General features: G+C 43.3%; 1 pseudogene; it reads right to left on the bottom strand.

Moving 5' to 3' along the window:
* Positions 1–14,538: 14,538 nt before the first annotated feature.
* On the bottom strand, positions 14,539–17,550 carry LOC117715742 (small ribosomal subunit protein eS26 pseudogene; annotated as a pseudogene).
* Between the last annotated feature and the right edge of the window lie 7,055 nt (positions 17,551–24,605).

The raw sequence follows: 24,605 nt of genomic DNA, 5'->3' as shown, positions 1-24,605 counted from the left end.
TTTTTTTTTTGAGACTTTTCTCTTGAATCTGGTGAGCAATGCAATGTAGTTAAAAGCAGCCATTTCTTGTTTCAGCTGGACATAATTAGACATGAACTAATGTGGCTGGTTGACCTTTGTCCACATCCAACCGGAGAAATGCGGAGGCCAGCCTAGCCTTTCCCTTGTGGGCCTCAGAGTCACTGTTCACACCAACCTCTTTCTTCCAAATTGATTTTCCTTTTTCTTTAGATTTTATTTATTTTTATGTGCACTGGTATTTTTCCTGCATGGATGTTGGTGTGAGAGGACCAGTTTCACTGGAACTAGACTTACAGACAGTTGTGAGCTGTGGTGTAGGTACTCGGAATTGAACCCTGGTCCTTTGGAAGAGCAGCCAGTTCTTAACTGCTGAGCTGAGCCATCTCTCTAGCCCATCTCTTTGTTGTTGTTGTTGTTGTTTTGTTTTGTTTTGTTTCAAGACAGGGTTTCTCTGTGTAGTCCTGGCTGTCCTGGAACTCACTCTGTGGACCAGGCTGGCCTCAAACTCAGAAATCCGCCTGCCTCTGCCTCTCAAGTGCTGGGATTAAAGGCGTGCGCCACCACTGCCCGGCTCTAGCCCATCTCTTAAACCCTCCTCTGACAAGTTTTGGGCATGAGAAAAACTTAAAAAAAAAAAAAAAAAAAAACAAAAAAAAAACAATACTTTTAGAATTGGGTTCCAGTGATTCCATTTTCGGAGCTATTTTTACATACAAATATTATATATATATATATATATATATATATATATATATATATATATATGTATATGTATATGTATATATGTATTCTATAGAACACATATATAATTTGTAATATAGTAAGTAATATAAATACATCATTTATTTATTTATTTACTTACTTACTTATTTTGAGACAGAGTTTCTCTATGTACCCCTGGCTATCCCGGAATTCAATCTGTAGACCAGGCTGGCCTCGAATTCACATAGCCTCACCTGCCTCTGACTTCCAGAATTCTTGGATTAAAGGCATAGCCACCACTACTTCATGAGATATTGAGTATTTTAAACAATAAATAGATGGACTATAAACCCCTAAGTTGAAATCACAGAACAAAAAAATAAATAAATAAATAAATAAATAAATAACTGTTCTACCTTCTGCTTATTCACTAGACTAATACAAATATGTCCCTGATGTGATTTTTGTCCTTAGGCAAAAAATGAACAGCATGTTCAAAATACCAAGGTTTACACAGCATTTACACAGAATATTCTTTCTTTTTTACTAAATGTCTGCTCCAGAGTGTAGACGTTACAGGCAGGCATCACCAAAGTCAGTTTAGGACTTCCAATCTTCAGTGAGAAGTCTTTCACATTGTTTGTTTAAAGGGAGAAAGATATGTTCAGTTAAGTAAGAGGAGCCACGGGACTGGACTGACCAATAGCTAGAGTAATACCTGTAGCCAATTTTTAATTTTGAGTCAGGATTTCACTATGTCAGTCCTGGTTAGCCTGGAACTCACTGTGTAGACCAGGCTAGCTGATGTGTTTCTTTCCCTCTCTCCCAAGTGTTGGGAGAGAGGAAAGTGTCTTCACACTTTTTCTTTTCTTTCTTTTCTTTTTTTCTTTTCTTTTTTTTTTTATTTTTAAGATATTCTCAGTGTGTATCCTGGCTGGCCTGTAACTAACTCGCTATGCAGACCAACTCGGCTTTGATCTCCCAGGGATCCCTCTAAGTCTGTCTGCCTTACGGGGATCAAAGATGTGGCACCTTTACTGTTGTTTGGAATCTTGTCAATTTTATTTGTTATTATATATGTTTAATCCATGGGGGGGGGCGGGTTATGAAGTGCTGACAAGCTACAGTGTGCCTAAGCGGGGCAGAAGACAAGGTTTGGAACTTGGATCTCTCTGCACTGCAGGATCAAACTTTGCACTTACACAAGTGGTTTTTTTTTTTTTTTTTTTTTTTCCTGCTGAGGATTCTGCCAATCACACCTCGGGAGAGGCAAGGGGATCACAGGGAGTTGAAAGCCAGCCTGATCTTCAGACTGCCTAAAGAAACAGAAACAAAACAAACAAACAAACAAATGCAGGCTCTAAAATACTGGCCTCATCACGAACACATCGAAGGACAATAAAACTCTGTGACGGCTCTTCTTTGTCTCCCCTTTTCTAAACCCAACATTCGAGGACTCTGAGGTCCTTTCCTACCCTCTTTTCCAGCCACACTAAGGGAAAAAATGATTAATAATCCCAGTTTTGCAGCACTCAAGTTTTTGAAATAACCACGTAGTTTCTTTCTCTTTCTTTTTACGGGGGTGGGGGTGGGGGTAAGGGGGCTACATAGCCCAGCATCCTCCGTTCTCTGGGCCATAGGGGTCCTCTCCCTCAGATGCCCGCTCTGCCCCTACAAAAACTTACTCCTGTTTATAATGCAAAAAAAGTTGTCTCCAGGGAACCCTAGGCGTGTCCCAGAGGCGATAAAATGTAGGTAAAGCACGCCTTTGTCTTCTACAAACCTTCCTCCCAGAGGGGAATTGTAAGAGAAGGGCTGGGGAGAGGTCCTGAGAACTGGATGATTCTTGCTCAAAGCCGGCTCTCATTTCAAATTAGAAACAAAATGCGAGTCCTCTAAAACGTGAAACTTTTGAACCCTGCCTCTGGGTCCCAGGAGTCAAGGCCACCACATCCTTGAGTTTATCCCAAGTTCTGCACAGATTTGGTACAGGGCGCACAGCTCCCTGTCGAAGGAGCCTGCTTAGGAGACTGCGATGAATTCCTCTCCAACCCCATTCCTGTCCTGCTTCTTAGTGTCTTTGGTGAGAGTCTCTGGGGTAAAAGATGCAAGCGAAGAGGAGGGTGGTAGCCAAAATGCAGGCTTGCTACATTCCTTAGCCAGGGAAGGAATTTGAATCGGGTGGAGTAAGTCTTGAAGCCTTAGACCTGGTTGGAACTAGCTGTGTGGGTGGAGAAAGGATATGTTAAGTGGGCCCGCCGTGCGGTAAAGTGCATCCAAAAAAAACCAAAAAAACAAAAAACCCCAAAAAACATAGCCCGGACTAGCGAAGGTGGGGGAGGGGAGCGAATCGCAAGCCTTGGAGTCCTCTCGGCGAGCCAAGCAGCAGAGAACTGCTGGGGGACAAACTTGGAAAGGAAATTCCAGCAAGTTAATGTGAGAGAAAGCCGGGCAGTGGTGGCTCACTCCTTTAATCCCAGCACTTGGGAGGCAGAGGCAGGCGGATTTCTGAGTTGGAGGCCAGCCTGGTCTACAGAGTGAGTTCCAGGACAGCCAGGGCTACACAGAGAAACCCTCCTGTCTCGAAAAAAACCAACCAACCAAAACAAACAAACAAAAAAAACCAATGTGAGAGAATTACAGACCCCAACACTTTTGCTTGTTTGTTTTTGAGACAAAGTTTCTCTATGCCCTGGCTGTCCTGGAACTCACTCTGTAGACCAGGCTGGCCTCAGACTCCTGGAGATCCTCCTGCCTCTGCCTCTGGAGTGCTGGGATTAAAGGCTTAGTGCCACTTTGCCCTACTACACTTCTGTTTTAAAAAAAAAAAAAGTTAGAAAAACTTATCATGAACCTGGGGGTGTAGTTCAGTTGGTACCGTACTCGCTTAGCATAAATAAGGACCTGGGTTCGACCCTCAGAGCTACCTAAAACATAGTACCAAGTCTGAAGTCCCAGCACTTAGGAGACAAGCCAATCAAGACTCCACCACTGAGAGCTCAGCCAGCAAAGCATTTGGAACTTCACTCTTCCTCAGAGACCTTATCTCTCCCCCTCTCCCCGTCTCTCTCCCAGGGTAGAAGGAAATATATTCCCACAAGTTGTTCTCTGTGTGCACCCACACACAGCCAAACTATAGAATAAATAGATTTTTCAATAAAAGGTCTACCCAGAGCTTCTTTCTCTCTTTTCTTCTAAATGTTTCCCTCTTGCTTTCACTGTTGGGTAAACTTGATTTCAGTCTTGTTTTTAGGACAGAATCTTTCTATATAACTCAGGACAGCCTGGAAGTGAGGGTTATCCAGCATCTTAAAGACTATTGTGTCTGGTCTGGTCTTCTTATACTGCTAATACTGTATCTTTTAATCATTTACCTACTATCTGCCTATGTATCTGTATGCATCTATCTATCTATCTATCTATCTATCTATCTATCTATCTATCATCTCTCTCTCTCTCTTTTTTTTTTTTTGAGACGGGGTTTCTCTGTGTAGTCCTTACTATCCTTGAACTCACTCGGTAGACCAGGCTGGCCTCGAACTCAGAAATCCGCCTGCCTCTGCCTCCCAAGTGCTGGGATTAAAGGCGTGCGCCACCACTGCCCGGCTTATCATCTATCTCTCATCCATCCATTCTTTATCTGCTCATTCATCCTCCCTGACATCTGACTATCAGCTCAGTGGTGGCAATCTCTTTTTTTTTTTTTTTTTTTTTTTTTTTGTCTACTGTAATAACCCTAGACTAGGCTCTAGCCAGCAACATCAGTGTCAGGAGTGGCTTCTGTATTAGGAAGAGAAGCAGTAAGCTTCTGCTTCTACCCCTCACTGGTGGGAAGGACCACGAATCTGTATTTCATATCTTTCTTAAAGCAGGATGCAGTGGCTCAGACCTGTAACCTTAGCCCTTGAAAGAGAATTAGCAGCTAGGGTATGTAGAGAGAGACTCTGTTTTAACAAAACAAGTTTTCCTTGATAGACTCCTGGTTACCATGAGCAGGCCCTTGGTTCAATCCTTATGCTGAAAACACACACACACACACACACACACACACACACACACACACACACACACACACACGCTCCGCAGGTTACTTGCTATTGTTTGAGAACTGTTGTTCTAGAACAAAACTGAGCATAAAAGTTAACACTTGTTGCTAACAGAGGAACCATAACCAAGGCTTTTCGTGCCAATGGAAGGTAGCGATTCTTTCACACTTAAGAGACTTTTGTCTTAAACCCATCTTATTAGGGGCTGGAGAGATGGCTCAGTGGGTGAGAGCACTGAGTGTTCTTCCAGAGGACCTGAGTTCAATTCCCAGCAAGCCACATATTAGTTCATAACCATTTATAATGGGATCCGATGCCCTCTTCTGGTACACAGGTATACATGCTCATATGCATAAAGTATGTTAAATACATTGTGAAAGAAAGACAAAACAACAAAGCCAGTAAGCCATAAATCTTAGCAGCTGCTGAGAGGTGGGGGGGTTGGGGGGGGTGGTGTGGTGGTGGAAAAGTCAAAGGTGTCTCTCAGGAAGTGTTTCTCAAGACTTCAGATGAAAAGGAAAACATAGGTTTTTAGGTTATTTGAATCAGAACTTAGAAAATCAGGTAGGGTGAGCAGTGAGGATCTACAGTGGAAGCTCCTGGGCAGACCACGGGAATCTGGAACTCCCAGAGATCGATCTGTCTGCCTGTCTGCTTCTGTCTTCTGCATGCTGGGATGAAATGCATGTCTCACTAACTTACATACCTAATACACACACACACACACACACACACACACCCTGTGTCCCTATGTCATATATATGTTAAAGTGTGTGTGTGAGAGGACAGAGGTATGGGATCCTCTGGTTCTGAAGTCACAGAGTTGTTTATAGCCATCCCTCATGGTGCTGAGAACTCCTGTCCCCTCCAAAAACAGCGATATTAATCTTCTCTTTGGTCCTCTTAAATATTCTTTTTTGTTTGTTTGTTTTTTGAGACAGGGTTTCTCTGTGTAGCCCTGGCTATCCTGAAACTCCTTCTGCAGACCCTCCTGAGTCTGGGATTAATCCTGCTGGGATTAAAGGCCTGGGCCACCACCTGCGCTGCCACCACCATTGCCTGGTTCCTTAAATATTCTAATATTCTTTTTTTTTCTTTCTTTTTCTTTTTTGTTTTTTTTTTTTTTTTTTTGTTTTTTTTGTTTTGTTTTTTCGAGACAGGGTTTCTCTGTGTAGCCCTGGCTGTCCTGGAACTCACTCTGTAGATCAGGCTGGCCTCGAACTCAGAAATCCACCTGCCTCTGCCTCCCAAGTGCTGGGATTAAAGGCGTGTGCCACCACTGCCTGGCTCCTTAAATATTCTTTATTTGACACATAATTTTTTCTTTGGATAGGTCTCCTGTCTCAAAGTACTGGTTATGAAGTCAAAGACAGCCTTGAACTTAGGATCTTTCCTCCATCTGTCAAGTGCTAAGATCACAGGTCTGCATCATGACCCTCAGCTCCACTTACTTAGCTGGGTTATTATTATTACTATAATTATTATTAATGTATATGTTTTTTCCTGAATATATAACAATGTACCAATGTGATACAGAAGCCAGAAGAAGGCATCAGATCTCTTGGGACTGGAGTTACAAGATGATTGTGAACCAACAAGTGGGTTCTGGGAATTGAACCTGGGTCCAAGAAGATCAGCTAGTGCTCTTGACGTCTGAGACGTCTCTCTAGCCCCTCCACTTGGTCTTCATGTGGGGGTTGAGGATTTGAACTCAGAGCCAGCATCGGAACAGCATTGCTTTACCTGTTTAGCCATCTCCCAAGACACTGATTTTGTTTTTTAAAGGTGGTGGTGACCTGTGAACTCCATATGTTTTTAATTCGGGCTTTTAATTTCTGTGATTCTCCTGCCTTTACCTCCTAAATGCCAGAATTACAGGCAGAGACATGTGACACTGCACTGGGCTTTCAAACACACATTCTGACTCTTTCATTTTCTTGCCTTTCTGAAGTGAGGCCCCAAATTGTTCAGTTTTACTCTTCTGAACCCTGAGCAGACAACCCCTCTGTCTGTCTGTCTGTCTGTCTGTCTGTCTGTCTGTCTGTCTGTTTTGAAACTATATAGCCTTGGCTGTGTAGATCAGGTTAGTCTTGACCTCATAGAGATCCACCTGCCAATGTCTCCAGAGTGCTGGGCTTAAAGGTATGCCTACCATGCCCAACCATCTGTCATCTCTTGCCCGGCTCTCTCAGGAGTCTACAGGATCTTTGTAGGTTTGATGGCTGTGCACCAGGGTGAGCTAGCTACCTCACTTTATTATGCTGCCTTTTAGACTCTACTAACACTAACGTAACCTTAGATTACACAGAGTGGTACAGAGGGCATCCTGTGGTCTGCTCTCTCCATTTAACTCTTCTTCCTTTTCTCAACTCCCTTCCCTCTCTCCCTTCCTGCCTGCCCCTAAGGGGGCTTCTCTGTGTAGCCCCCTACCATCTGGAACTCTATCTGTAAATCAGGTTGGCCTTGAACTCATGGAGATTAGCCTGCCTCTGCCTCTGGCGTTCTGGCATAAGGTGTGTATGCCACTCCACCCTCCAGTCTTTAAAATTGAAATAAAACCTCAAGGACTCCTCCAGCCCAGCCTTGGATTTGGGAGATTGCAAAGGATGGCCTTGAACCTTTGGTCCTCCTGCCGCCACCTCCCAAGTGCTGGAATTATAACCATCTACCACTGGGTCCTATTGTGGTGCTTTCAGCATACTAGCCAAGTCTACCAAAGAAATACATTTCCTGCCTAGTTTTTGAAATTTATAGCCATATATTTATCTCTGTGTGGGTATAATATATATGGCTATAAAATTTAAATTTATATTGTATGTACATCCATATATAAGGATGTTTTGCTTGCATGTATGTCTGTACATCACTGTGTACAGTGTCTGGTGCCTTCAGAGGCCAGAAGAGGACATAGGACACCTGGGACTAGGTTGCCTTCTGAGCTGCTGCCAAGTGGATGTTGAGAGTCAAGCCCTGGACCTCTGGGAGAGCAGTTGATGCTCTTAATCTCTGAGCCATCTCTCCAGGTCCATGCCCATTTTCTGTTTCTTTTCTCTCAAAGCATCTCTGGCTGTGCTAGGATTTGTAGGCTCTCCTGACTCTGCCTCCAGAGTGCTGAGATTACAAATGTCAGCCACAGTGGATAGTTTCTTTTTCAGCCCTGTGAAGTACAGCAAGCCCTCCCAGCTGTTGAGCCAGAAAAATGCTTTTTTCTTGAATATTTTCATCTTCAAGACACAGTCTGGGCTTTGATTCTGTCCTGAAACTTCTCAGGTTCTTATACAGGATCTTTTAAAACCCAGGGTGGCCTTGAACTCATGTTCTTCCTGCCTCTATTTCTCAAATACTGGGATTACAGGCATATGCTAACACATCCAGCCCCAGTCACCTCTCCCAGGGAATTAGGTACCCCTCTTCCTCCACGGTCCCTTAGCACTGGCCATTCATGTTTAGTTTCAGCTAAATGTGAAAATAACAACCCCTTGAAGCCCTAGCCTGGAGCTATGCTGTTTAAAATACACCTCAGAAGTGCAGATTGTTGGGAGAGGCTTAGTTACCTCAGGCCTACAAATCAGACAGTCTGGGGGTGGAGTCAAGAGATTTGAGGGATTCAAACCCCCAGGGCAGTACAGTTTAGAAATTTGTCTTTCAAGAATTTCTAGCTTTGTGTAGTAGTGTAAAATTAGTAATCTGAGCTGTAAGGTTAGTAATCTGAGGGCAGCCTGTACTATATATGAGACGCTGTCTTAAAAACAAAACAAAATAAAAATCAAAGAAACTGCAACACTAACCAAAAAAAAAAAAAAAAAAAAAAAAAAAGGAAGAAAAAGAAAAGAGGGTACGAGAGTGGGCAGCAGGGGAGACGAAAGCAAGAAGAAAGGAAAGAAAATGTAAAGATGGCCCTAAAGTGAGACAGTACAAAGTACCTCCAGGACAAGATTACCACAAGCAGCAAACTCCTAGACAGCGCTGGGAGTGGGGGTTGGGGGGCGGGGTGAGCCAGCTGGATGAGGAGTGGGGGAAGGGTGTGAGGAAGTAGAGGAATGCTGGGGTGTCAGGTGTGTCTGGATGGGATAGGGAGCACCACACAATGGAGGAATTTTGTGGGGCTTATTCAGAAGTACTAAGTGTTCCTGTCCCTGATCCAGATGACTGAAGACAACAGGACAAAGGTGCCCACAGTGACCGGAATAGATAGTAATTTGAACACAGGTGCATGTAGGTCCATAGAAAATGGTGTTCAAACTGGCTTTGAATCAAGGGATGCTAGCCTCCATATGCTGGCCTGAAGCAGTGGTCAGAGACCTCTCAGTCCCTAGCCACTACCACCTGGCTTTATTTTTAATTAAAAATATATTTGTAATTTATTATATATAATTGTATGTAATTATAATATATTTTATAATGTATATTATAATACTATAAAATAATTTAATATATGAACTAAAACATTTTATCTAAGTAGATAAAAATATATAATCATATATAATATGTATTATAAATATATGGTCTGGAGAGATGCCTCAGATTTTAAGGGCACTGCTTTTTTAGGAGACCAGGGTTCGATTCCATTCCAACTATCCACATGGGAGTTTACAGTTGTATGTAATTCCAGTTCCAAGGAATATGACATCCTTCTCTGAAGACATCAGGTATCAGGCATATCCCTGGGTAAGTGAATACATGTAGACAAAATACCCATACGCATAAAAATAAGTAAGTAAATGTTTTTTTTTAAATGGAACCTTTTAAAGCTGTGTATGGTGTGTGTATTGTGTGAAAGAGAGCTGTCTTCAGTACTTGCTCTCTTTCCTTCTCTCTCCCTCTCTCCTTCCCTCCCTCTCTCCCTCCTTCCCTCCCTACCACCCTACCACATGAATCCTAGGGACTGAGCTCATGACACTGGACTTCTTGGAAAGTACCTTTACTCCATAAGCCACCTCACAGGTCTGTCATTTATTTTTTTGACCATAGCCATTCTGAGATGACACGTAAAATTGGTTATAATTGTATTTCTCTGAGGGCTACAGATGTTGTACTTTTTTTTTTGGGGGGGGGGGGGGGTATTTCCAGACAGGGTTTCTCTGTGTAGCCCTGGCTGTTCTGGGAACTCACTCTGTAGACCAGGCTGGCCTCGAACTCAGAAATCTGCCTGCCTCTGCTTCCCATGTGCTGGGATTAAAGGCGTGTGCCACCACTGCCGGGCTTCATTTATTTATTTATTTTTTTTAATTTTATGTATACAAATACACTGTAGACACACCAGAAGAGGGCATCAGATCCATTTACAAATGGTTGTGAGCCACCATATGGTTGCTGGGAACTGAACTCGACCTCTGGAAGAGCAGCCAGTCATTCCTCTAACCACCGAGGCATCTCTGCATCACTCTTTAAAAGTTCTTATTCACTCATTTCTTATTCATTATTTCTTATTCATTATTTCTTATTCTTATTCACTCAGCCTCTAACACAAAAGACCTCGTTTCAAATAAACAAAACAACATCAACAACAACAAAATCCATCCCCCAACAACTCAAAACAAAGCACCCTATGCCCCAGGTAAAACCTTTCTTTCAAGGAGTGTCATTCCCACCTTGCCTTCTGGGTATCTTTGACCTTCAGTAAACATGGATGTTTTACTTAGTAGGTGTAGCTTCCAGGTCTGGGAGGAATACCAAGAAGGACATACCAAACTCCAGCAAGCATCAGATTGTTCTGGACTAGTCTAGAAGAATTCATAAGCTTCTTACTTATTCTGTAGGTATTAGGGCAATGCTTCTCACCCTTCCTAATGCTGTGACCCTTTAATACGGTTCCTTATATTGTGGTGACCCTTCTCCAACCATAAAAATATTCTGTTGCTACTTCATAACTGAAATTTTTCTACTGTTATGAATTATAAGGGAAACATCTGAAATGCAGCATCTCGACCCACAGGCTGAGAACCATTAGAGGAAGAACATAGGTTATTTATTTAGTTAAGATTTATTTATTTATTGTATATACAGCAGGCTAGAAGAGAGTACCAGATCTGATTATAGGTGGTTGTGAGCCACCATGTGTTTGCTGAGAACTTAACTCAGGACCTGTGGAAGAACAGCCAGTGCTCTTAACCTCTGAACCATCTCTCCAACCCGGAAGAATATAGTTTTCTTTAGGAGTTGAGTGATGAGGATGGGGTGAGGGTGGGGTCATAAAAAAAAAAACAACCCTCTAATACCTGTGTTAATTTTTTTGGTCTGGATCCAATTAGGTGGAATAGACTAAAATAAAAGATGCTGACCCTGATGACATTGTATTTAAATACACACAGGGGCTGGGGCAGAACTTAAACTGAGAGGATCTCAAGAAGGATGGGTGAGATCCTAGAGCTGATCATTAGCAATGCTAAAATATCATATTCAAAGTATTTCAGGGCACTCCAGTCTTGATGTGAGCATTTAGGCTGGTGAGGTGCGGGTAAGGATGCTTGCTACACACAGCCTAAGGACCCAAGTTTGATCCTCCTGACTCACGTAGGGGAAGGCAAGAACTGACTCCTGAAACCCCTCCACACAGGAGCACCACCTCCAATAAATGGATAGATACATTTTTTTATTTATTTACTTATTTATTTTGGTTTTTTGAGACAGGGTTTCTCTGTATAAGCTTGGCTGTCCTGGAACTCACTCTGTAGACCAGGCTGGCCTCGAACTCAGAAATCTGCCTGCCTCTGCTTCCCATGTGCTGGGATTAAAGGTGTGCGCCACCACTGCCTGGCGATAAATTTTTTAAAAAGTGAGAGAAAGAAGGTGTTCAAGGCAAAGGCTTATAGATGAAAAAAGGAATTTGGGCTCTGTATCTGTAACTTCAGATACACGGGAAGCTGAGGCTGGAGGATCAGCTAAACCTGGGAATTCAAGCCAGTCTGGGCAAAATGGTATAGGTATCTGTTCTCCTCTCCTGCCACATGTGTCCTGAGGGTAGAACTCACTCAGGATGTCTGCCTTAGTGGCAATCGCCTTTTCCTAATGAGTCATCTTGCTGGCTCATGCTGTCACATTTTTTAAAAACTACTTTGAAGATTTGCTTGGAACTACTGCGAATGCACAGAAAAAAATTTAAGAGTTATTCATTTACTTTATGTGTATAAAGACTCTGCCTACATGTATGTCAATCCACCACAGGTGTGTACAGCCTGTGGAAGACAAAAGAGGGCATCATATTCCCTTGGGGGTGGAGCTTCAGAAATCACATCATGAGCTGCTGTGTGGGTTATTACTTTTAGGGATATTAGTTTATTGAGGGCAGCAGATTAGGCATCAACTACAGTACTGCATGCAATTTTTTCTAAAAATTAGATTTATTTTTATTTTATGCATATGGGTCTTTAACCTATATGAATGTCTATGCAGTACTACATATAATCCTATAGAGGCCAGTTCCTGGATCTCCTGGAACTAAAGATACAGGTGACTTTAAGCTAACATGTGGATGCTGGGAATTGAACCTGGGTCTTCTGGGAGAGCAACCAGTGCTTTTAACCACTAAGCAATCTCTCCAGCCCCTCTGCCTGCAGCTTAAATATTGAAATGTGCTTGTTCTGTTTGTATGAGACAAGATCCCATTCTACAGCTCAGACCAACTGGAAACTCACTGTGTAATCCAGGGTGGCCTCATACTCATGACAGTCCTCTTGAGTCCCAGCCCACATCCCAAGTGCTGAGATGACATGTGTGAGTCTCTATGCACAATTTAAAAATTAAAGTCTGTACTGGGCAACGATGGCTTATGCCTTTAATCCCAGCACTCAGGAAGCAGAGCCAGGCAGAGTTTGAGGTTAGCCTGGTCTACAGAGGAAGTCCAGGACAGCCAGGACTATACAGAGAAACTCTTGAAAAACAAGCAAGCTGGGCAGTAGTGGCGCACGCCTTTGATCCCAGCACTTGGGAGGCAGAGGCAGGTGGATTTCTGAGTTCGAGGCCAGCCTGGTCTACAGAGTGAGTTCCAGGACAGCCAGGGCTACACAGAGAAACCCTGTCTTGAAAAACAAAAAACAAACAAAAACAAAGAAAGAAAGAAAGAAAGAAAGAAAGAAAGAAAGAAAGAAAGAAAGACAAGCAAGCACCAGGCATGGTGGCATGTATAAGCTTCTATGTACAATTTAAAATATTAAATTTTGTGCTGGGTGGTGGTGGCAGACACCTTTAATCCTAGCACTTGGGTGGCAGAGGCAGGTGGATCTTTTTGAGTTCCAGCTTGGTCTACCCTTGTCTACATAGTGAGTTCCAGGACAGGCAGAGACCTTGTCTTGGGAAACAAAACAAAAAACAAAGACACATAACAACAATAATAATAGTAAATAGTTTTGGGAAAGATTTAGTGTGGTAACATATGCCTTTATTCCTAGCACTTAAGGAGGCAGACAAATCTTTGTGTGTTTGATGCTAGCCTGGACTATATACTGAGTTTCAGCCCAGCTAGATATACATGGTGAGATTTTGTTTCAAAAAAAAGGATAGAAAAGCAAAAATTATACTTGTCTGAGTAATTCAGAAAATTGGGCAAACTTTGACTGTGGCCCGTCAGCTGCTGTACCATGGGCTGGAATTTTGGGAATGATGAGTGCAGTATCTAACTAAAAGATTAGTTCCTTCACCCATCTATTTTAGAAAGGAGCCTGCTTTCCTGGTCAGTCCCTTGACTGAATGATTGATTGATTCAGCCCAACTGGTATGTTACTTTTTTTTTTTTCTTTACGTGCTCACTTGGTAGTTTTTCTATTCTAACAGTACCGAAGAGATTGGGCTTTTTGCACAGCTCCTTGTGAGCCTGTAATGGAGCTGAAGAAGACAGAATGAAAACAGTCGGAGACCCAAGACAGAGACCTGGGAGTCTGAGATTCCTGGATGCTAAATAACAAAGAAGTACATTTTGATCACGAGAGATTGAAGGGCAGTGAGTTCCGGATCTATTCAGCTCGGCTAGAGGGCTTATCTACATGAGCTGTGAAAAATAACACAACCGGACTGGGAAGAACGCTGCTGGCTGCCCTTTCAGAGGACCCAGGTTTGGTTCCTAGAGCCCGCCTGGCAGCTTAAAACTGTAACTCACCCCAGAGGATCTCGCGCCCTCTTTTGGTCTCCATAGACACGGCATGCAAAACTCCCATACTTTTTTTTTTTTTTTTTGGTTGCTTTACAAAAATCACAGTAGAATACTTTGCTCTGTCTGTAAGATAATATCAAGTCTATCTTTGGGAGCTTTATCAAGTATATAGAGGATGAAGCAGAACAACCTGTCTACAGATGCACAGGCACGCTGCACACAGAATAAAACAGAGCCGTCACCACTCAAGTTGGTCAATTCTTTATTGATTTTTTTTTTCCTTACATAAAAGTCAATGATTATGCGTTATGAAAACTTCTCACCCGCCGGGCAGTGGTGGCACACGCCTTTAATCCCAGCACTTGGGAGGCAGAGGCAGGTGGATTTCTGAGTTCGAGGCCAGCTTGGTCTATAGAGTGAGTTCCAGGACAGCCAGGACTACACAGAGAAACCCTGTCTCAAAAAAACAAAAAAAAAAAAAAAAAAAAAAAAAAAAGAAAGAAAGAAAGAAAGAAAGAAAGAAAAGAAAATTTCTCACCCTCACTCCACACAAAGGTAAAAAAAAAAAAAAAAAAAAAGAAAAGAAGTTTCTTTGTACCCTTGGTCCAGTTTTGTTTTGTTTTTTAAGTATAACTTCCATTTTATTTTTCCAAGGTGTTTTTCCTTCTGCATGAAACCACCTCTTTACACGGGCTTTGGTGGAGGTCGTGGTGCAGCGCTAGCAGATCTAATCATGGTGGGGGTGTTCCGTCCTTCCGGGCTTCACAAGATCGATTCCTGATGACCTTGCTATGAATGGCCCAGCTCACCCATACTGCAGCTCGACGAAGAGCTTGGGAAGCGCGTAAGCGTCGAAGACACTTGCTTCAGATCGGTCCCTGGCAGCAGCGGCTTCGACAATGTTCCGAATGCTGAACTTCTCAAAGGCCTTATCCTTGGGTATGGCACCAGGTGAACATTGTGAATCGAATTGGCTGCCCATGGCCACTTTTTGGCACTACCATTGTTTTCCTTTTCCTTCTCCTCCTCCTCCTCCTGCTCCTCCTCCTCCTCCTCCTCCTCCTCCTCCTCCTCCTCCTCCTCGTTTTTCACCCAGCACTCAGACTCTCCAGCTCACCATGTGGCAATACCATCTTGTCCTTAGATCTGGTTTTATGCCACAGAGTTAAGGGGTTCCGTTCTTACCCTTCTAAAAGTCTACTTAGACAGAAACAGCGTCACATAAAACATTTTACAATGCTGTTTTATAGTTGACACACACCAAGATACATTCAATCAGCCAGGCCTGGCAGCACAGATCTATAATCTCAGCGTTTGGAAGCAGGGAAATAAACAGTTCAAAGTCAGTCTGGGCTACACTAGATCAAAGAGCAAAAAGGGTACATTAGAAAATCTGGAAGAGGCCGGGCAGTGGTGGCGCACTCCTTTAATCCCAGCACTTGGGAGGCAGAGGCAGGTGGATTTCTGAGTTCGAGGCCAGCCTGGTCTACAGAGTGAGTTCCAGGACAGCCAAGGCTATACAGAGAAACCCTGTCTCGAAAAACAAAAAAAACAACAACAACAAAAAAAAAAAAAAAAAAAAAAAAAAAAGAAAGAAAGAAAGAAAGAAAGAAAGAAAGAAAAAGAAAATCTGGAAGAGCCAGGTAGTGGTGGTGGTGCACACCTCCTCTTGGGAGGCAGAGGCAGGCAGATCTTTGAGTTCAAGGATAGTCTTGGTCTACAGGGTGAGTTCCAGGACAGCCAAGACTACAGAGAGAATCCCTATCCTGAGAGAAAAAAAAATCTGGAAAAGTATTTCTATCGAATAAAAGAGTTTTAGGTAGGGTTTCTAGTGTGTGATGAAACACAATGACCAAGACAACATAGGGAAAAAAGCGTTTATTTCAGTTTACATTTCCAGGTGATCGTCTATCACTGAGGGAAGTCAAAACAGGAACTCAAACAGAGCAGGAACCTGGAGGAGGCAGGCGCTGATGCAGATGCCATGGAGGAGAAAGATTCATTATTGACTTGCTCAGCCTGCTTTCTTACAGAAACCAGGACTGCCAGCCTTGGGATGGCAACACCTACAGTGGGCTGGGCTCTCCCCTGTCAATCACTAAGAACTGCTAGAGAAAAACGCCAAGGAATAGACTTGGAGGGAAAGGCAGGGTCAGAACTGAGCACAGGAAAATATAAGTGATATTAAGACTTGAAGTGACTCCATAGAACTGGTTTTTTCACTGGTTTTACATTATCAATTATGCAGTTTTGGCTCAGAATTCTGGATGTCAAAGGTCAGAAGGCCCCTAAAAGATGATGGCTTTGTCCCTGGAGAGTTCTGAAGCTGGGCCAGGCTATCTCAGTGCTCTCTGCTCTCTAGCTCTGCTTATAGAAACCACCAAGGTTCAGGGGCTACACCCCAATGACGCTTCCCATCCTATCAATCTCCAAAGGTCTTGGCCCCAAACACCCACAGTCAGAGTACTTTACAGTTGTGTTAAATTTGTTGCTGTTTGCTTGATACACACCCTAGATGTTGCTCAAGTTGGTTTTAAACTGGGCTCAAGCGATCCTTCAGCTTCAGTGTCTTGGGGACTTGGGCATCTAATATGTACCACCATCTCTAAAACAGCAGCCCCTTTGGGGATACAGCAACCCTTTCACAGGGGTCACATATCAGATATCCAACACATGAGATATCTAGATAACAATTCAAAACAGTAGCAAAATTACAGTTATGAAGTAGCAGTGAAGTAATTTTACAGCTGGGGGGTCATCACAACATAAGGAACTGTATTAAAGGGGTACAGCATTAGGAAGGCTGCGAACTACTTCCCTAAATAGAGATTGCATATAAATACCTGAAGGCTTTGAAGACACTGTAGGCAACCATAGCAACCATGTGGACAGTTGACTAGGGGGAAAAAAGACCTCGTCAATGGTGGCAAATGATGACAACTGGAAAAAAAATAGAGGAATATCTGGAAGACAAAAATCAGCAGAGCCTAGGGGATTGGAAAATAGCAGATGACAAAAGAGGGGTGGTTGTGTTAGTGGAAGTTATATGGGAAGTTCACACCCAGCTCAGGGGTACAACACTTGCCTAGCCTGACACTATTAGACCTGGATTTTTAGATAGCATTTTCTAGTCATGAACCAGGAATGTCCATGCATCACCTGTGTCAAAACACCATTGTGAGAGAAGGCACCCTGCTCGCTGGTATTTCATGGATGAAGTTTGGCATCACTAGTTAGCATCCAAGCACCAACAAGAAGGCCACATCCAGCTGAAATACACCCCTACAGAGATGTATGATCCCAGTGTTTGGAAGTAGGGAAATAAACAGTTCAAAGCCAGTCTGGTCTACACCAGACCATGGATCAAAGAGCAAAAAGGGTACATTAGAAAATCTGGAAGAAGGCGGATTTCTGAGTTCAAGGCCAGCCTGGTCTACAGAGTGAGTTCCAGGACAGCCAAGGCTATACAGAGAAACCCTGTCTCGAAAAACCAAAAAAAAAAAAAAAAACAAAGAAAGAAAGAAAGAAAATCTGGAAGAGGCAGGTGGTGGTGCACGCCTTTAATCCTAGCACGAGGGAGGGAGAGGCAGGCGAATCTTTGAGTTCAAGGATATAGTCTTGGTCTCATACATCTCTCAGGTGCGATTCTCCCCACACCTGTGTCTGTGATGATACTGTACTTGGTGGGACCCGCATGGGGCCGGTGTGGGACCGGGAGCTGCTGGTGTCGGTGTTTAAGTCCTGGGTAAGTCTCCCCTTGGTGTTCTGCTGAGTCCAGGCTGGGATAAACCTTTCTGCGCCTGCAGGCACTTGTGTGGTTTGTGCTTACCTAAGGCTGAATGTTGAAATGCTAGGCTCACTAGATTTTATTTTTCTTCCAGTTTTGAGTCTTGAATGGGCTAGTGGGATGGAAGAATGCTAAAACCCAATTGAGGGTAATTCTGAGAACATCAGATTTGTATATTTTCCCTTAGAGCTGTCCTGGTTTGGTTTTATTTTATTTATTTATTTATTTATTTATTTATTTATTTATTTATTTATTTTGTAGTTCTTGGGGCTAGAACTCAGGACCTCATAGGCTAGGTGAGTATTCTGTCACTCCCAGCCCTGATGTGTTGCTGTTGAGCGTATAAAAGTTTGTTTCTCTCCGATGAGGAACATAAGGAGGAGCTGACAGTCTTTACTCTCAGTGACTTGCGAGCAAGAAGGTTCAAGAATGGAGTTAGCATCTATGGTTTCCCTGCTAGGTCTCTGTTCTTGGCTGCTGCTGTTAGACTTAGAGTCTTACAAATATTATGTTTGAAGTAGTTTATGGCAATTTAAAGTTATTATCCCAGAAATGCCATTGGGAAAAATACTGTTCTGTACCTGAGAAACTGTACTCAGACTGGCAGAGGCTGTGGTCAGTCCAAGCCAAAGGGCTCTGTTGCCTGGCTGGTGCTTGTGGTGGCAGAGGGGTACTGAGCACTATCCAGGAGCTTCAGAGAGCAGAGGTGTCTAGCTGTCTTTTTCCTTTCTTTCTTCCTTTCTTCCTTCCTTTCTTTTCTTTCTTTCTTTCTTTCTTTCTTTCTTTCTTTCTTTCTTTCTTTCTTCCTTTCTTTTCTTAACAGGGTTTCTCTGTGTATCCTTGGCTGTCCTCTCTCTGTAGACTAGGATAGACTCACTAACTCTTCACTGTGAAATAAAGAACCACCCTTTGCAAATTCCTCAGAGGTATCTGTGGAACTCAGCATCTGCCATCAGAACCAGAGGTGTTTTAGCGCGAGGCATTGCAGCTTCCTCCTCTCTGCCAGATCTTCATTGTCCCCTTTGTGGTGCTCAGTGTGTTGGGGACTATGGATCCATACATTGCCTGGACATGCTCTAACCTGAAGTCAGTAATTGTACTTACCAAGGGGGATTATGGCAAGATCAGTAAGAAGGGAATTGTCTTGCCAGATCACTCTGTTGTAAATATGACATTATCTGTACAGAGGACCTGATTCAGGAGATCTAGTGTGTTGGAAAATGCTTCACAGAAAGGAATAGTTTCCCATGGTCCTTCAAATGATCTTCACAAGGTAGAATGAAGACAACTTGTTTTGTAGATAAGAGAGACCAGACCACAGGGCTATAGAAGGATAAACTGAAGATTATCTTTGTAACTTGATCTGTTAATAAACAGACTTTGGGCACGTTAGAGAAAAAGTAGGGAAAACTAGTGAAATGGCCTGGTGAGTAAAATGTTTGCCATGCAGACACAAGGACCAGAGTTCAGATCTCAGCACCTCCATAAAAAGCTGGGCAGGGCAGCATCCATCTGTAATGGCGGCACTAAGGGGATAGAGAGGAATGGAAACCTGGACCAATCAGCATGCTTCAGTTTCAGTTGAGAGACTGTCTCAAAATGGAAGATGTAAGACAATTGATGATGTTGGCCTCTGGCCTTTGCCCATGTCTGTGCATGCAATTGCATCTGCACACATGAACACACACACATGAACATGTATGTGTATTAGGCTTCTCCTGAGCAGTGGTTCTCATCCTTCCTAATACTCCAACCTGTGAATGCAGTTCCTTATGTTGTGGTGACCTTTAACCAGGAAATTATTTTGTTGCTACTTCATAACTGTAATTTTGCTACTGTTCTGAATTGTATCAGTTACCAGATATCTGGGTTGAGAACCACTGCTCTAGAGTAACAGAACTTACAGAATGAATCTCTCTATGTATATAGAAAGGAGATTTATTATAATGACTTATAGGCTGCAACCCAGCTAATACAACAATGGCTGAGCATGATCAGAGAGTTCAAGAATGTTTCTCATCTACAGGCTGGATGTCTCAGTATCTGGTCTTCAGTATCTGCTGGAATCCCAAAGAAGTAGTCTCTAATGCCAGTGAAGGTGTGAACTCACTAGCAAGTTAAGGGCAAGCAGGCAAAGGGCAAAAGCTTCCCTCTCCATGTCCTTATATGGGTTTCCAGCAGAACGTGTGGCCCAGATTAAAGGTCTGTCTTTCCACCTCAAAATCCAGATTAAAGACAGTTCTAAATTAGAATTAGATCTTCTTCTTCTTCTTCTTCTTCTTCTTCTTCTTCTTCTTCTTCTTCTTCTTCTTCTTCTTCTTCTTCTTCTTCTTCTTCTCTTCCTCCTCTTCCTCCTCCTCCTCCTCCTCCTCCTCCTCCTCCTCCTCCTCCTCTTCCTTCTTCTTCTTTTTCAAGACAGGGTTTCTCTGTGTATCTCTGTCTGTCCTAGAACTCACTCTGTAGACCAGGTTGGCCTTGAACTCAGAAATCCGCCTGCCTCTGCCTCCCAAGCGCTGGGATTAAAGGCGTGCACCACCACCGCCCGGCAGAAGTAGATCTTACTTCCTACTTCAAATTAAGCAAAAACAAGCAAACAAATAAACCCTCATAGATGTGCTCTTTCATTTTTGGGTTTTAGTTCCAGATGTAGTCAAGTTGACAATCAGGAATAACCATCACATGTATGTATACATATACCACACACATACCCAAAAGATCATAGAAATCTAAGAAGATATTTTTCCTCCCCTGGAACTATAAAAAAAACAAAACAAAACAAAACAAAAAAACCCAATCCAAACCAAACAAAACAAAACAAAAAAATGTAGATAGATAAGCTGTCCATTATAAATTTTTCCTGGAAGTTAATAAATTATTTTAAAATGGTCCTGGGACAGCTGCCTTCTGTCTGGAAGACAATGGAACGTGGCAGGCTGAGTAAATGAATCAGTAGATTAGTCCTGTGGTTTGGATAATGTGCCTCAAAATGAACATGTTGGTCACCAGTGCAATGTTGAGAGGTGGGACTTTAAGGAAGTGACCGAATTGCGGAGGCTCTGACTCAACTGATGGTTAATCTATTGAAGTGGTCATAACATGATGGGATTATTGGGGGATAGTGGAAGCTAGGGGTGGGTGCTAGGCAGAGGAAATAGGTTACTCTGGGCCTCCCTACAAGGGTACCCTTTTTTCCTCTCTTCATTATCTTTGCTTCTTGGATCCCCAAGAGGTGATCAACTTTCCCCTGTCATGGCCTTCTGATGTGATGTCTCTGCCTTTCACAGGCCTATTAGCTATGGCACTAGTGATCATGGACTTGAACCTCTGAATCCATGATTCAAAATCATTTTTGTTTTTAAGACTTGGCCTCACTTTATCTCCCTGGTTGTCCTAGAACTCACTATGTAGACCAGGTGGGCCTAGAGTTCACAAAGATCCAGCGGCCTCTGCCTCCTGAGTGCTGAGATTAAAGACGTGGAACACCACACCTGGCTTTTTTTTTTTTTTTTTAAATATGTTTTGAGCATGTTTTCTCCTCCCAGATCCTTTCTACCTATCCAACTTCATGTTCTCTCTTCTCTATCTCTCAAAAAAGCAAAAATAAATAAATAAATAAATAAATAAATAAATAAATAAATAAAAACACTCCAAAAGACACATGAACATGCCGGGCAGTGGTGGCGCACACCTTTGATCCCAGCACTTGGGAGGCAGAGGCAGGCAGATTTCTGAGTTCGAGGCCAGCCTGGTCTACAGAGTGAGTTCTAGGATAGCCAGGGCTACACAGAGAAACCCTGTCTCTAAGAAAAAAAAAAAGAAAAAAAGAAAAGACACATGAACACAAAGCCAAACAAAACAGAAGGAAACATACACACATACACACACCATAAAACAAACAATTAAAACATGGAGTCCAATTTGTGTTGGCCAACTATTTCTGGACCTGGGGCCTGCCCTGGACTGTAGTTGATATATCCTGTGACACTCCAGGAAAAAAAAAAAATGATTTTCCTTTTACCCGAAGGTATCAGTTGCAAATAGCTTCTTGTCTTGGATAGGACCTGTGTTTTACTTCCCTCTCTCAGTGCTGGGACCCCATCTGCCTTGAACCCATGCAGATCCTATGTGTGCTGTTACAGTCTCCGTGAGTTCATGTGTATGGCAGTCCTGTCCTGTCTGGAAGGCTGTTACCATGGACTCATCCACCACTTCTGGCTCTTACAAATGTCCCACCTCCTCTTCTGCATAGGTCCCTGACCCTTGAGGGGCAAATGAAGACATCCTATGTAGGACTGAGTGCTCTGAAGTCTCTCCCTCTGCACTGTCCCGTCGTGGGTCTCTGTGTTGATTCCCATCAACTGCAAAAAGCTTGAGCCATGCGATGATCAAGAGGTGGAGGCAAGGTTTGCTTGTTTTTGAAATGTGTGTGGGTGTTTTGCCTAAATGTATGTATGTGTACCATGTATGTGCCTGATGCACATGGAGAGGAGAAGAGGACCTCAAATTCCCTCTGGCATCAAGCTGTCATGTAGGGCTAAGAATTGAACCCCAAAGTCCTCTGTAGTAGCAGACAGTGCTCTCACACACTGAGCTGTCCTCCAGCCCCACCAGCATTTTTAAAAGCACTGACTGGCAGAATAAAATTATTCTTCATCACAGGCTAGAGGTGTGGCTCAGTTGGGGTGCTGGCCTGCCACATCTAAAGCCCTGAGTTCTCCATCCATCATAGAAACCACTCCTATCACATCCCAGTGTTGGGAAGATGGAGGCAGGATGATCAGAGATGCAAGTCCAGCTTGAGCTATAGGAGACCTGTCAAACAAAAAACCCCAACCAACCAACCAGCCAACTAGCAATGCAAACCAGGGTGGCCTCAAACTCAGAGCCTCCTACATTTATTTACTGTGTGCTGGGCTTAAAGGTGTGAACCACCAAGCCCAGGTCTTTTTTCCTTATGTAGCTCAGGTTAGCTTTGAACTCCTTGTATAGACAAGGACTTCGGCTCCTCCTCCTCAAGGCTGTTTCAGGCTGTACTGCCACACCTGTTTTATACACTGCTGGGGATTTACAGGGCCTGTTTTAGGCACTCCCAGAGTTCTCTGGACTCTACAAGCTGAGCTACATCCCCAGCTTGAACTAAAATTCAGGATGCACTGGACTAGCACGAGACACAGGTTTTAAATGGAGTACCAGCACCCACTCTGTCTGCATTTGGATAGCGTCCCTAGGCAGTTCATAAACACCTAAAAAGCACCACTCTTGCTGTTTCCCTGCTGTCTAGAGTCCTAGAGGATTCAGCTTCATGATAACCCACAGTCCTGGCCCTGAAAAGTTCTGTTGCTGGAAATATTCTGTGAACACTGCTTTATAAGTCCTGTTGAAGTCTTTCCCGCCCACAAAGGCCTGGCACAGGGCATTCTGCAAACTGCCAAGCCTGAGACAAGTGTGTTTCACTCTCAATACTGTGGGTGTTGGAGCCAGAACAAACCATAGCCTGCAGATGAAGTCGTGAGGTTGGTTGGTGTTTACATAAAGTCCTGGATGGCATACCACGTATCGTGGACCAAACCTGTAAAAAGCCACTATTTGGGAGTCAGAGGCAGGCAGATCTCTGTGAGTTTAAGGCTAGCCTGTTCTATAGAACAAGTTCCAGGGCAACCAAGGTTACAGAGAGAAACCCTGTCTCAAAAACAAAACAAACAAACAAAAAAAACCCAAACCAAACCAAACAAACAAACAAAAAAACAAGACAGAATATCAAAATACCCCTCAAACTCTTCACCAACTCTCCAAATTAAAACATTTCTGAGTGATGTTCATTTAGCATGAAACCTAAGAGGAAGTATATGTCACACACACACACACACACACACACACAAGACAAGATGTGGGGCCAGATGGGCCAGATGACCTTCAGTACCTCTTCTTCCCCAGACACCTGCAGGACATTGGGCAGGAGTCTGGCAGCATTAAGATCCTGACGTTCAGGCCTGCCTTCCACTGTGATGGTTCTTACTGGCGTAGCATGGACCAAGCCTTACACACAAGGGTTTTCTGTAGCTGACCCTATAAAGAACATAGTGAAACATGAGTCCACTAATATTTTGTTTACAAATATGGCTGAAAACTGTATTCCTGGGGCCCAGAAAAAAAAAAAAAAAAAAACTGCCCCGACTCTGGAAGCCATTATCACTATGTTAGCAGTTACCTTGAAGGGCTCGTGGCCAGCACCACATCTTCAAATGCTAACAAAGGCTGCAAAGCAATGGGATGCATGGTGCACAAACTGAATGCTGGGACTGAAGAATTAACAGGCCCATCAAGACGAAGCATAAGGACACATATAGCATGATGGACAGTCATGGTGGAGAAAAGAGTGCTAGGCTGGTGTGCAACAATGCCCCCAGCTCTCCAGGCTGACATACTTGTTATTGAAAAGATTCAAGTGGGCCAGCATGTTGGTCCACACCTTTAATTCCAGTACCTTGGAGACTGAGGCAGGTGGATCTCTGTGAGTTTAAAGCCAGGTTGGTCTATATATGGGATCCTAAGACAGAGCTACACAATACAGAGAGACCCTGTCTGGATGAGCTGGGATAAGGCTGTAACTTGATCAAAAATCAAAGGAATTGTCTGAGAACACCTTGAAATGGGGCTGTAGAGATGGCTCAGTGGTTATGGGCACAGACTGCTCTTCCAGATGGATCTGGGTTCAAGTCCTAGCAATCACATGGCAAGGCATCTCACTTTGTAATTCCAAGATCTGACACTCTGACACAGAATACATGCAGGCAAAATACCAATGTGCATAAAATAAAAACTGTAATCCTCCTGCCTCAGTCTCCAGAATGCTGAGATTACAGGTGTCTCCACTCACCATACCCAGTTCCTCAAGTCTTCCTAATTCAATGTTATATTCACTTGACCATGTCCATTCAGATAGGATCTGGCCTGTAGTTTTTAC

This window comes from Arvicanthis niloticus, chromosome 9 (genome assembly GCF_011762505.2).
Source record: "Arvicanthis niloticus isolate mArvNil1 chromosome 9, mArvNil1.pat.X, whole genome shotgun sequence".
Taxonomy (NCBI): domain Eukaryota; kingdom Metazoa; phylum Chordata; class Mammalia; order Rodentia; family Muridae; genus Arvicanthis; species Arvicanthis niloticus.
Note: the sequence above shows the minus strand (reverse complement) of the source record. Positions and strands in the feature narration are given on the sequence as shown.